The sequence below is a fragment of the Pleuronectes platessa genome, chromosome 20 (genome assembly GCF_947347685.1).
Source record: "Pleuronectes platessa chromosome 20, fPlePla1.1, whole genome shotgun sequence".
NCBI lineage: Eukaryota > Metazoa > Chordata > Actinopteri > Pleuronectiformes > Pleuronectidae > Pleuronectes > Pleuronectes platessa.
Genome location: NC_070645.1, coordinates 17700367 through 17715200, shown reverse-complemented (window position 1 = coordinate 17715200; position 14834 = coordinate 17700367). Strand labels below are relative to the sequence as shown.

General features: G+C 41.3%; 1 protein-coding gene across 1 annotated transcript in view; it reads right to left on the bottom strand.

Annotated features, from left to right (window-relative positions):
• The window catches only part of LOC128425860 (RNA-binding Raly-like protein), a 74591-nt gene extending 68034 nt beyond the window's left edge, over positions 1-6557 (bottom strand). Inside the window, exon 1 of the mRNA XM_053412694.1 lies at positions 6458-6557. The gene's annotated coding sequence lies outside the window, so the exon portion shown is untranslated. The remainder of the gene's footprint in view (positions 1-6457) is intronic.
• Between the last annotated feature and the right edge of the window lie 8277 nt (positions 6558-14834).

Below are 14834 nucleotides of genomic sequence, written 5' to 3'. Positions count from 1 at the left end.
ATGATCTCTCCAATTAGATGTTTCCCGTGCCCGCTGTTCAAACACCTATTATCGTCATGCCCTGGTCACTTCTAAATATCCAGTCATGCTCACTTTGCATTTTAATGTTGAATTAAATTTGTCCCGTAGGTCACTTTCTGGCAATAATCTGCATTCAAGAACAATCAGAATCTTAAACTCGACAAACTGACCTGTGAGACCTGCTCTGTTATTTTCATGTTTTCTCCTCGGTATTAATTATGTTTTAACGATCCGTTTAGTATTTAACAGTCTTTGTTTGTTGATGCTCTGCTTCGTGCTTTAATGCTTGGTTTTGTTGTTTTATGTCTCAGAGAGAGGAAGATGACTTTTCACCCTGATGTACGTGAGAAATCGAAATTATGTTCTTTTCTGAATCCTTGATTATCTCGCCTTTTAAATGTTTTTACTTAGATCTGTACTGCGTTAAGTTATTTCTGTCTGTACGTTCATTTCGTTCATTACACCTTTGCCCTATTTAAACTAACTCTGCAGGTGTTGGTATCACTTCCTGTCCATTGAGCCCTTCCACTACCCAGCATGCACCTGTAGTCTCCAACAGACATTAATAATCCCCATAATCTTATCATTGCATCGACGCTAAACTTCTGCTGCTGTAGTAAACATGTCCGACATGAGTTGTGTGTCTGTAAGGAGCCTCGGTTCTGAACGATTAGCACAATGAGGACAAAAGAAGTTTACTTTAAATTCTGTTTCATGAATGAATCTGTGGCGGCTGTGGTGATATTTTTAAGAAAGAAAAAAGAAACTTCACCAATCGCTCTGCCAAGGTCAAAAACTCTGAAGTTATGATTCGTCTCTTTCATCCCCCGGCTCCCTCTCTCTGTCATTGTTATGAATCTTTGTGTGAGCTTGTATAACGTTCATAATGTATCACGGAGCCACATTGTTGCTTCCTGCCACAACATTTCAGCCACATTTCCATAACTCTACATTTAAATATAAATGTATACGCAGTGACATTCCATTATTTTCTAAGGGGACACAGACGCGAGCAGGAAAAACCAGCGAATCGTCTTGAATGCGTCCATTTTCCTGCCTGAGGGTAAAAACTTTAACGGCGACTCTCTGCAGACGGATGAGAAACACTTGTATTAATGTGCCTAAAAGTTAAGTTTGATGAAACAAGCTTCTCACACTGAGACTCATTATTTTTCTACAAATTACAGTTTGATAAGAGGACGTCTGGTGCAGGGAGGTGAGGCCGCTGCAGAGAGCTCGACAGAAAACAACAGATTCTAAATTATTTGATGTCATGACGAATCTGTGCAGCGTCCGTGATGTAAACACATTTTTCCATTTGTGGAGATGATGTTCAAATTGCACTTTTTAGAGACTATGCTATTTTAAACAACACACTTATGATGCAGCTACATGGAAAACTGAAAAAGCTTCAGCTGGCAGATATTAATGATGCATTCAGAATTCTGCTCAGGCTTCCAAGATGGACAAGTGTGATTCACGTGTGTGACAAATGTCCCGACCTTTCATGCTCCGCTGAGGAATCTTATGCACAATTTAATGTTTCCATAACCTCCTGAGACCCGAGCTTTCGTTTATTATGCATATTTTATTTCCTCTAGCTGTTTGGGATGAGTAGGACCTGTTGAGAACAGGAAGTAGTTTATGAAGAAGAAATGATGAGTGTTTGATGAACTGGGGCTGAAACCGATGCGGCCTGGAAGCAATCGGGTTTTCTGGATCGATATTTGCACATTGAGGTAAAACTGCATGAAGTAGACTTTTCCTCATTTGGGAAACAGTTCTATTTAATCAGCGTAAAAGTCACATGTGGGAACATCTCTGATGTATCTTCCTCTCCAGGTTTAGATTTCTCCTTATCAGCATTAACCTTATTTCCTCGAGAAGAGGAAGCAGTAATTCCTCTGTGAGTTTGTTTGCTCCTGAAGGAGAAGCTGAAGCGATTTCCTGCCCTAATTGATCCTTTGTTTAGGCTCCACTGACAAAGCGGTGAGTTTCTCCTTTACACAAACACCAGCAAACACACCAACTCTCAATCTCTGACTTGTGTTCTATATTTACTCAAAGGTCAACGAGACGAAAATTAGTTTCCTCCACGAGAAAGTCACAGATTTCGAAAACTTCTCTCTGCCGTCATTAGCTTTTTGTCACGTCAAAAAAAGAATGATGAACTCAAGACCAAATGTTAATGAAACGTAACTGAAGCCAACGTTGGTGCGAAAGTCTAATAATACGCCGAGGTCTCAGCGTGTCAGTGCAGAAGGCTGATGCACTATAACTCAAACGTTCCCATAATAGACAGAAAGTCATTTAGCCCGACTCTACACTTCAGATACGGGTTTAATTGCCCAGAATATGACGAGTTAGATCCACTCACTTATCAAATGAGCAGCTCAGAAAGGGAAAGTAAAGTACTCAACACTTTTCAGGAGAATGAGACAAGGTAGGAGCTATTTTATCTGTTACAGGGAGCTGGGGGGGCTTATTGAGGGAGTTACTTATTTACATTAAGCTTCATGTGTTTTACACATTTATGTATGGCATAAACCCAGAGAAGCTGCTTCTTTAATAACTTAGAATGTGTATTTTCATGAATAAGTAGTTCAACAACCCTCTGTAAATCGAACAAATTATACACACACACACACACGTGCAACTGTGCAACATTAAATTACTCCAAAGCAAGAATTCAACATTTCACTGTTATTTTACACGTTTATTTGTTCTTATCTTGTTTTATATGGACTATTCTTATGTCCCTATTGTATATTTATTTTGAATTTCCAACATTTTGACTGAGGTGTGAAGCTGCACAGGGACATTACACATCATCTTGAAGTTGGGGTCTGGTCTATTCACTCCTCATCTTAATATTTCCCATACTGACTGAACATGTTTGACTAAAGCTGGACTGAGAGAAAACCTTTCTAACACAAGCCTCTGTGCTTCGATCTCGTTTTCTGTAGGTTAACACATGTCCTTGATATGTGATGAACACAACATCCCAGAGTGAAGACACATCACGTGTATGAAAGATGCAAAACACAGCATATTAATTATGTTTCCATTTCTCCAGCTCAGTCAGGCTGAAACTGTTTTTCCTGAGGAGCGGATAAACCGAATGTAAACACAGTTGCACACACATTCAGACGAGCACACATGCAGATGCACACACCGGGTTATTAAGCACATGCATTAGTGTGTACAACTTGTTCTGGTGTGATGATTTATTCATGGTGGCGGAGGTAAAGCCACACGTGAGCTGCCCTGTGTCTCCTGTGCGGGTCTGGCTCGGCCCAGATAACAGGGAACCTGCCTGGAGGGGAGACACAACACCGCGGGACGTAATAGAAGCTATCACGCTGCTCAGCAGGAGACGTGTCCACGAGCAGGAGACGTGTCCACGAGCTCGCACCGTGGCAGAGACACCTCTCAACCCGGGGGCGTGAAGACACGTCGCTGTGTTGTGATGGAGCGACTCGAGGATCCAAAAGCAAGATGTGGAATGTTTGATTAAAATGTGTGATTACGATTTACACAGATCCAAAAAAAAAGGAGCTATTGTAAAAGGCTCAGTTTGATTGAAGGAGGCAGATGTTTGTGATTCGTTCTGCAGAAGTGAAACAAAACAGAGGAAGTAGATGGAATCACTCAAAGGCCTTTAGCATGAAAGTCATGTCCATGTTAGCAGATTGGACCAAACTAAAAATGTTCTTAAATATGACATTTTAGCTGTAGTTCCAATCACAGTTTGGTTTTAATCAGTTATTTGACGCTATGACACATTATGATTGACAGCTGATTCTGACATTTGATTGGTCAAGCACATATATCTGTGGGACCTCAGCGCTGTAGCTCCGTCCCTCAAGATGTCAGAACTTGTAATTCAGAATATTTCAGGTTCATCAGTCGATATGAAAGAAGTGGACACGTGATGTTTATATACATTCTATGAGATTTATTTTGAAAAGCCAAACTGATCTAAATCATTTGGGGCATATGGGCAATAACAATATAATTTCCATCAATAGCAATATGAGAAAAGTTCAACCAATTTCAACCCTAATTGGCTTAAATGTTCTATCATCTTCACTCAGGAGAGAAAACAAGTCTCTAAACTTCCGAGATAATAATGTGTCATTTATCAATTTAATTATTGATATTGGTATTTTGGAGAATTATTGCTCAGCCTTAAAATCTAATCAAGGACAAAAAGTGAGAAAACACTGAGTATTTGCTTGAGAACCAAACTCTCAGGTCACATCCCTCTTCAGACTCACACCAGTGCTCTGCCATGTCTCCATGCGACCGCAGATAGAACCCCCGACTCTAAAGAGCCACTTCCCACACATTGTTTCTAAATTGTCTTCCAACTTAAGAAACCATTCAAACCTCCAGTGTGGCTCCTCGTCTATACGTCTGCTTTACGGCCTGTGTGCATCTCACAGGAGACGGGGGAATCGATGCCTGGCAGCAGCTTCTCGATACATGATAAGAACTCATCACCTCAATTGTGCTTATTAGTTTCCCTTCAGTTAAAAAGGTACGTTTTCAGTTCTATTCCATCTCAGCGCATTAAAAACTGCTCTGACTCTGATCTTCCACGGCAGCTTGTTTAATGACACCGGGACTTTACAGCCTGTGCTCAGACCTAATGGTCCGGTCTCCAATACTTTATAGGCCGGAAGTATTACACTGACAAAAAGCTGTGTTCTGTTAAACAGGACACATATGGATCAGAATGAGGGGGAAATAATGGGAGATGATGCTCCAGCTGAACTCTGCTTAAAGCCAATATTAATCTTGATTAAGCTCAAGAATGATAAAGAAACATATGGATTTCTGTATGTTTTTGACTATGGACTCAGCTTCAGCAACGTGGTAGTGATTCGTTAACAGGAACGACACACTGCAGTTTTAGAGCCTATAAGACACAGAACAGGAAAACTACTGTGACTGGTTTCAAGCTTCGACTGCATGTTATCTATTTCAACATGTTTGCATATCCTGCACCAATAATCTGAAGTTAAACCTATTTCACGGAGGATTAATACCCTCCTAAGTCCTCTTCGAGTCCCGTCAGTAGCTCGATAATCATGTCCTGCAACATCAGATTGAACTGATCCGCGAGTATTTATGGAAGCAATGAGGAGGGCACTTCAGTTTAGGAGGAAACTTTGCACACGCGTGACACAAAGTGTGGTTATCCTCCTGATTGTTTCCACCCACCGTGCTACTGCAGTTCAGAGAAACACTTCACTGCAGCAGCAATATAAATAGTTATTCCTGCCTGTGCACGTCGATATATGGATGGAGCCCTGGATACTTTATCTGTAGGAGTCATTAAAGTCGTTAGAGTGCATCCTTCCGAGGGAACCTGAATGCAGCTGCTTACATTCATTCCTCAGCTGCTCAGATTGTTGAACTCAACACACAAAGAGAACATTGTGAGCAAACGACCTGTGTGGGATTTTCCAACCCTTGTTCTTGATCGATAATTTGATTTAGGGATGATTTTTTTTTACGCACAGATCGATCACATGATCAGGTGATAAAGGAATCCTACATTCAGGCAGCCTCACAAAATAACACGTCAGCCACAGGTGCATATTTCTGTCACCTTAGTCTTTATTGTCAAATACAGAAACGTGTCACTTTATCACTCAAGCCTACCTGCAAAAGGGAAAATGTCTGTTCATCCTCGTGGACACATAAAAACAAAAACGCATTGAACTCCCCCAAGAATCAAAACTGCCCTCGTCCACCCAGCATCATCTAGTCATAAAAAAAACGACCACATCCAAAAATACTTGACACTGCCACCAGCAAAAGTATAAGGAGGAAAAAAATAAAGAGAAGCACAAAAACAAACCTGTGAGCTCGGCTGCAAGAAAAGTATCAGGTTAAAACGTTTTTTAAAAAGGACCGGATTCTCCCACAGAGAAAAGTAAAATCAAGGGTTTGACCGGGGAGATGCACCGACACATCAAAATCTCACAAAATCACAAAACTGGAAGGCAACGAACAACACTGCAAAATGCAAACCAAAGCATAGCAACAGCAGAAGTCGACAGAAACAAAAAAAATTGATATATATAAAGAAAAAAATCAAAGAGAAAAAATAAAAATGTTTCAAAACCCACCAATAAATGTTGAAAAATCTCAATACTGACAAAACCTGCTTGGTTTCGACCCTCGAAACAAAACTGCAAGCGAGTAAAAGCCTCGTGAAGACCGATCAAGCCCCCGTGCACCCTCCTGGCACCGGATCAGAATAACATGCTAAAAACTTGAGAATCAAAAACCGCTGAAAACCACCATGTCACTGCTCAAATTCAAACACCAGCAAAAGGAGGAAAAACAAAAAAAAACGGGGAGGGCAATTAAAAAGACAAAAAAATGCTTACAAAAAAAAAGCCATTGGAAAGGTACTCACCGAGCGGGGAGTAAAATGTGGCGATAAAAATGTGATATGGCTCAAAAGAGAGAATGGCGGAGCGAGGCTGAGACGCTGTGGCTGTTTCTCTAGGTCTCTGCCTCCGGTTGTGTCATGTGACTGATTGAGCCGCGGCTTCCAGCAATAAGAGGCCGGTGAGCAGCAGCTGATGCGCGGGTGAGTTCTCTCCTCACGGCTCGGCTCGCTCCACAAGTCAAAAAGAGGTAGTTCCTGCTCGTCCCGCGGTTCTGACTGAGCTGCCTCGTTCTGTTCGGGGGCTTCTGTCTTTTTTTCTTTTTTTTTTTCTGTTTTAAAGATGCAGAGCTCAGTCGGTGTCAGCGTCACGAGAGCGTCCACACATCCTGCTTCCCCGTTCCACTCCGTTCACTGGAGGAATGAGGAGGTCCGATACACACGCGCGTGTCTGAGCTTAGAGGAGGAACCAGGGGATGGAAGAGGAGGAGAGAACAGGTGGAACCAGGGGATGGAAGAGGAGGAGAGAGCAGGAGGAACCAGGGGATGGAAGAGGAGGAGAGAACAGGTGGAAACAGGGGATGGGAGAGGAGGAGAGAACAGGAGGAACCAGGGGATGGAAGAGGAGGAGAGAGCAGGAGGAGCTGGTCAATATCTGCTCTGTGAGGAAAAACAAAAAACAAAACATCATCCTCCAGAGGAGGAGAGGTGGTGAAGCACCTGCAGGAGGAACTGTCCATCCTTAAAGATGAAGGGAGCTCTGTCCATGGTGCTGAAAACAATAACATTACTACTATTATATACTGTATGATAAGGTTCTGTCCATGGTGCTGAAAACAATAACTTACCGCTATTATATTTGATGAGGATCTGTCCATGGTGCTGAAAACAAATCATTAGTGCTTAAATAGAATAAGGTTCTGTCCATGGTGCTGAAAATAATAACATTTGTACATAAAGGGATAGTTCCCCGAAAAATGAAGATGAACTAATAATCTACTAACCGCTATGCAGATGGAGGGGGGGGGAAGCCGTTTCGACTCGAAACGGCTTCATTTACACCATATTTTAGCTTGGACGTCGGCCACCGGACCTAGCGATGCTACCACGCACACCCCGTGCATCCTTGGGCGATAGCTTGTGTACAGTGTGCACACTCTGGGAGCTGTCATGTCGTCCATCTTTATTTACAGTCTTTGGCGTCAGTGCTTGTTCATGGACCTCAAACTGCAAGAGTCCACAAAACGATTTACAACAAACAATCAAATGACAGGGTGAATGTGGCTGTCAGTGTGCTCACTTTTCCTTTAACACACTTTCTGATGACACCTCTTGTATTTAAACCTGATTCTTTTTATTTAGTTGTGCTAATTTCATGTCTCAGGTCCAGAATCTGAAGAGTTTTCTTTACGTCAGTTTGACTTTAACCCACCGACATGAGTTCCTGTAAAATAACATCTCTAGATCTCTGTCTCTCATTCGTTAAGTAAACACACCTGAGAAATGTGGGTTATTGCCGATTGTGCCGGACAGGAAAGTAATAATGTGTTATTGATGCATTAACGTCTGACTGCAGTTGTCAGACAAAATTCAGAACAAGTTCATGCAGCACACAGCGCTGGAGAAAACTGTCACCATTCATTCATCATAACTGTGGTTGGTGCACTGTTTCCACCTTAAGCACTGTCTAATTTAATTTACTTTCAAGATCACATCCAAGCCTCTGGGAGGCGCAACGTAAAACGCTTTACAGTCTCTGAAGAATACACTGGGTGTCCAATAACAGTGATCAAACTTTGCCTGGAGCTAAATCGAGCAGCTTTATCACTGATTGTGTTTACCTCTTCGTTCACTTAGCCATCAGAGCCTGTTAAGCTGCTCTGGCAACAAATTGCGCCACACTGTTTTCTTTTCTCCTCTTTTTTGTTTTGTTATTTGCCTCATTCGGTGTGATATATGTCAACAGTGTCGTCACACATCGGTCCTTGTGCCGGTAAACCTAACCTGACAGTCAGCGTGTTGTCTTGCAGGACATGTCAGAGCCTAATTATCGATGCCTGGGGGTGTTCGTGACCTAACTCTCTGTCAATGAGCTGATTCCGGATGCTGCAGAGCCCTGACTTCAGAATCGGATTGTAAACAGATACAGAGATTCCAACACGTGGGCAGAGCTAAAGGTGACAAAGAAAATGACGCAATTAAGCCACAGCCGCCGTTAATCCATGTAATCCAACCCCACACTCTTTAATAAACAATGACTAACGCATGATAACAAAGTCATTTGGCTTCAAAATCGTCCTTTAACTTTCAACGCACGCTGCAGAAGATTAACAGGAGAATAAAGTATTTATGTCTCACTCCACATGTGGCTGTAAACAAGGGAGATGATTCAAGCTCCACGTGCTCCTGGGAAGCTCTAGAGTGCTGAGTTGTCAGATTCTCTTCTAACATCACTTCAATGTATTTTCTGTTCCTATTTTCGAAAAATTAAATAAAATATGAAGTCAAGCCCCATTGCCTGGTATGATATCCCCATCGGCTCGGCACAGCGGAGGGACCACGAATCGCCTTTGGCCGTAAAGAGCCAATCAGAGGCAGAGCTCAAAACATGTCGGCTCCGGGGCCTTTCTACACATCCACACGTTTCCTCTTGAGATGCATTGATCGATATTTTGCTGGTACATTATTTATCAGCTGTGTGCAACAAAATACTGATTCTTATTGTGATTGATATTAGAAAGACGGCTTCATCTTGTGATCGCAGATGGACGAGCTTGACCTCTATCAGGGAGACGTGTCGAGAACTCCTCTGTGGAGGGATGAGGTCGTTTCAAAAAGAATGTTCCACAAAATATATCTTCATCTTTCTGCCTTTTGTGCGATATCTTGTGGTCATCACCCCACACAGCTGAGACCCACTTCATTGTGCAGCAGTAAAGGACAGGACCCTCTGGCAACACACACACACACACACACACACACACACACACACACACACACACACACAAACCTTTATCAGTATGGACTGAATTACTTTCACTTATTATAGCAATGGCCGGATTTGTATTCTTTAATTAATATTTGTCAAGGAGTCTGCAGAAGTCACGCAGGATATTTTAATCAAAAATAAATGGAGTGTGCTCACGTAAGGGGATTTAATGCTCATTACAATAAATGGGTTACATTTACAAAATCTAGAGCTTGAGGTGCAAGGATTATATCTAATAAGTCAAAATACAAATTATACTCGAGAAGCCTTTTTTTTTCTTCCAATTGCCTGTGTTTGCTAATATCATCAGTAGGGTGTGGGTTTAGTAAAGTCATTGCAGGGAAGGCTTTTTTCAGCATTATGCATAATTTAAATGTTGGAAATGTGTGTGTGTCTCTGTGCGAGTGTGTGTGTGAGATTGTGTGTGTTGGCTGGCTCGGTTTGAAAAATGTCCCTCAATGCATTTCCAGGGTTCAGACTCAACTGAATGGACGTCCCATGTGATTTTGTGGCACCTTCCTTTTCCTTCCTCCCTTTGTCCTCGTCTGTGGCTGCACTCCATCCGAGCCGACTGACACACAGAGGGCTACTGGGACCTCGGGCTGGTTCACTGACGGCAGCATCACTCACCCTGTTAATAATCGTCATGTTGGAGGATCAGCTGCTGCTAAATATTTAAGTTGTTATGAATGTTGAATGTTAAAGTCAGTCAGTTGGATACATGGATGGTTCTTCAATGAATCTTAAAGATATAATCCTTAAATTACTGTTCCACTAATTTAGAGTTTCATAACATTGTCATATAAAGTTTTAAATCACTGCAGCAGAACCAGAAAAAACATCTTGATTGAATTCTTATATATGAGAAGATACATGAGCCTATTTTACCCAAGATGCAACTCAACCTCAAGTTGGAGATTTGGATGTTTTAGCAGATATTGGTAAGAAAGGACCGTTTATTCATGTGGCATTTTTATCTTAAACCCTGATTTAAATAAAAGTTTTAATAGACCTCCGGTTTTCAGAAAGCTGCTTCACTTCTCTCGGTTTTGTTCCTGGAAACACTGAGTGAACCTGTAGAAATCCCGTTCAGCACAAAGCACAACGAGGCCTCTGATGAACCAGTCAAGTCTCTTTTCAGATCTAAAACACAATGAATTCTTGCTCAGCAATATAATATTTAATGGGATTGTGATTAGCATTCCGATACTACAAAGGACTTTGTCTACCACCAGAGGAAGTGCAGCAAAGTGAAATTCGTTGCATTATTCTTCATGGGACGGCATGTTCCACTATCTGTTCTCTTCTGTCTAACCTTCAGCGGTGGCTTATGAGATTCACTGCACATAATCTCATGGTAAAAGCACCTCATTATACCAGGATGTTCACATTATAACAAGATACTGAGGCTTTATTTATTTATTTAGTGTGTTGCTGCACTGCAGAATTTTTCAGTTCACGTGTGGCTGTTAGGGTGCGATGCCATGGCCTCTGCATCATAATGAATCAGATGTTAGAGCCAGAACAAACCAGATCAACTGTCTTTGTGACTTTCATTTGTGCGTCAGGAAATAGTTTCATCAAAGTCACAAAGTGAGATGGATGTATCAGCGTTTTGAGATCCGCAACGTAAGCTCCTGATTCATGATCGCTTCCTTAAGTCAGGTAAACACAGTGAAGCTCTTTATGTGGAACTTGGAAGCGAACATGTGTATTTTCACTTTAAGTGTCGTATTAGATTGTGAAAGTGCCAGATCATCTCTATGTGACATTCAGGAGGTCACTCCTCGTCCTGCACACTGTTTTTTAATTATCCAGTGATCGTATGATGTGAACTTTGGTCCAAGACAAGATGAGTTAAAGTGTTAATGTTTTATTATATCTTGTTTTCATTCTTTTGTCATCTGTTACATTTATTTAACCACTGCTACAAGAATAAAGTTAACGTAGGTAAATAAGTTAAAATAAGTAAAAAAATACAGACAAACAGATTGATATTGAAATTATATGGATAGAAAATGATTATTGCAAAGATGAAACCGATTCATTTCTATTAGGGCTGTGAAATGATTAAAATTTTTAATCAAATTAATCACAGGTTTCTATGGATTAATCATGATTAATCACATTACCGATTTTTTCGGAATATTTTTGTGAAAACAAGATTTATGACATTTAACTTTTCTTTTGTGCTGCAACTCAGCAGTTCTTCAGCAGTTATCATTGCTTTTCCATATGGAACATTAATATAATCTTCATCCTAAACAGAATTCGGGCTCCTTAGCCATTGTGTGGTTGAATAAAACTTTTTTTTTTAAATTAAACAGAAATTATTTGAGCTTCTTAGCCATAGGATGGTTGACATTTTTTATATTTTTTGTCACACAACCATTAACCACACCATGATACAATCTAATGCCTCTAAAGGCCCTCTTAGCTACTCGTTCTTTAGCCAGTTGGTGAGGCAAACTAACTTGTTCAAATTCTCTGACAGTAAAGCTGACCGCTTCTTTTGCACAATGTGTCCGACGAGTGAGTCTGGTTTGGCGCATTCCACTTGAACGCCCCTCGCCGAGCAACACATGCTTCGCGTTGCGGTGGTTAGGCGGGTATTGCTACGGTGAAACGATAACGTCTTCTCGCAGAGTGTGCATATCACCTTGGTTTTACTGAATGTTCGATCTTTGTTTTTTTGGAACACGATCTTCCCGTCCAGAAGGTCCTCAGGTTCATCAGAATTATCCATGTTGTTTGTTTGTTTGAATAGCAGCGGCCGTCTGACTGCATTAGAGCGGCGACTAGTGCAGAGGCGGCGGAATTGGAAGGTCCTTCTGCGCATGCGTTAAATGCGTTAAAAAAAAACAACGAATTAATCCTGTAATTTAATCATAACGCGTTAACGCGTTATTTTTCACAGCTCTAATTTCTATATAAGACATATTTGTTTTGTTAAAAACTTAAATATGAGTCACCTTCAGAATAAAGTTCTTTCAATTGTCTTTGCTTTAGCTTCTCTCCACTGATCTGACACATGAAAGTCTGTTTACGGATCCTGGGGAGATGCTGTTAATGTGAATCCCTTGTTCCCACAATGACAACTATTATATCCACAGGTAATAACTGCATGTAAACAAACATAAAGCAGAAAACTATTTAGACCATAAATAGACAGATTTCACACGTCAAATTGAATTTACTTGGGACGTACGAATGCATATGTAGAAATAAAACCTATAAAGTCTCTGAAACGAGTTTGATACAGTTTGGAAAAATGTCGTCAAGTGATCTCCAACGAGAAGTTTGGATTCTGACGGATGAAAGTTTAGAAGTGTGAAAGTCTGGGGGCGTGAAGTCAGAAGGAAGTGATCTTACCAGACCTCTCTGATCCGCTCCTCATCTGCTGAAACATACATTACCTGATACGAGCGGGAGACACCTACCAGAAGCTTTCCGTGGTTGAGTTGCATTGTGGGTAAAAGGACAAATTAGGAAGAATCACAGGACGATATTTTCCTTTTGCAAGAAATTGTTCAAGACGTAACTTATTTGAGTTTGATTTCAAGGTGACAGTTTAAGTGATGGAGGCACAGAAACTCCAAAACCCACTTTCATCTTCCTTTTTAAGAGCCTGGATGTTTTCACCTGTGCTCCTGCAGACTTCTGGTGGTTGTGTGTTTGATTCCCTGCGCTGGAGTTGAATCGTCAAAGTCGTGGTTGTCAAAATAACCATCAACATTTGCTGTAATTCTCATGCAAACCCAGTTGCTCTCTTCACTGTTGTCTGCCTGCGAAATGAGACCCAATTACAGATGCTCTATATTCACCCGCACTGTTTCTTTCCCTTCCCTCAGAGTAATACTCGATTTGATGTCTTGTCAGGAGGAGTAAACAGAGGTGTGTTGACAGGACAAAGGTTCAGACGCTCAAATAGCCGAGCACTGAGCAGACAGACATTTTAAAAAACGCACACGGACATTAAACCTGATTTTGCCAATTTACCCACGTTGCACTGCAGCAGCATCTCACAGAGCATTTAAGATTTAAGAGAAAGACAGAAAAAATATGGTTGAATTTCTTTGAGCTCAGTCGGTGACAAGCAACCGGAAAAACGTCTTTAGAGGAAGGAAGAGAGGGAGTGTGAGGCCGTCTCTTCACCTTGTTACCAGCAGTCGGATGTGATAATTATAAACTCTCACGGGGACAGTTCCGGTTCAGTGTCACAGCCACGGTCGCCCACTGGGACTGACGCAGGACGACCTTTTCACTGGGAGGCATCCGGACACAGCAGGGAGCCCGGTGGAGCCGAGTCCGCTTGATTGTCCTGTGCTGCTCGTTCAAATTAATTAACGCAAACTACATGACAGTTAATTTGTTTGCGTGCAGCATCACTGTACGACCGTGAGCCCAAGGCCGGTCTCTGTGGCTTCGTGCACGTTAGGGCGAGTGGGACAGGTAGGACACGGGACTGATCTGGATTCCTAATGGTGGATCTATTAAAACTAGTTTGCTCAACCACAGGAGCATGAAATTGGTCCAACTGTGGCTGCTGGGACTTTAATTGCGTGTGACTAAAACTAAATCAGTTTTCTGAATTTGAATGTGTTATTTAAAAGTCACTTCAGCGGCACAAATTTGCCCAAAATGCTGTTGTCATTTATTGACATAAATCTAAAAGGCCCCAAAAAAGCTGTTCTCTTGAACTTGGATTTATTTTGGTAGCGAAGGGTCAAAGGTCAAGGTCACTATGGCCTCACTAAGTATGTTTATGTAGGTCACAGTTTGAGACTGGTTGTGTGAGAGCATTTTTAAAAGCAGGCCAGTAACAGAGATATGAAGACGAAGACAGTTTCTGTGGATAATGTGAAAAAAATATATAAAAACATAAATCTCATATTTTCCTCTATTCAAGTCTGCGTAGTGAATCTTTTTTTGTCTTCTTGAATCGTCTGTGCACATTCAGGGATGAAACCTAAGAAGTCCAGGTCACTGTGGTGTGAATCACAATCGTCTAAATTTAGAAACAAAACTGATTCATTAGACTGTTTGCTTTTAATTTCATAGCTGAGCGGAGCCACAGCAAAAGGCAGTTGTGTTTTTCTAAACTCCACATTGAGTCTCACCTCCTGCCCAGTGTCTGGATGTTCAGCCTCATGTGACTGATTCCTGCGTTTGTCCTTATATCTAGAGTTTAACTCTCCATTGAATATTGTTGTTTGATATTTATCTGCTGTTGATTTTGAATTTATCGATCAAATCCCCTGTGATCAGTGCGATCAGAATGTTTTAAACATGTACAACACATGATATATTTTCTTTTGTACATTATCCTTTAATGCTACAATATTACAATGGATTTATCTTGTGTTCTTTTCCACATTGAATATGATTCATATGACGCAGATGGTGAATAATTTA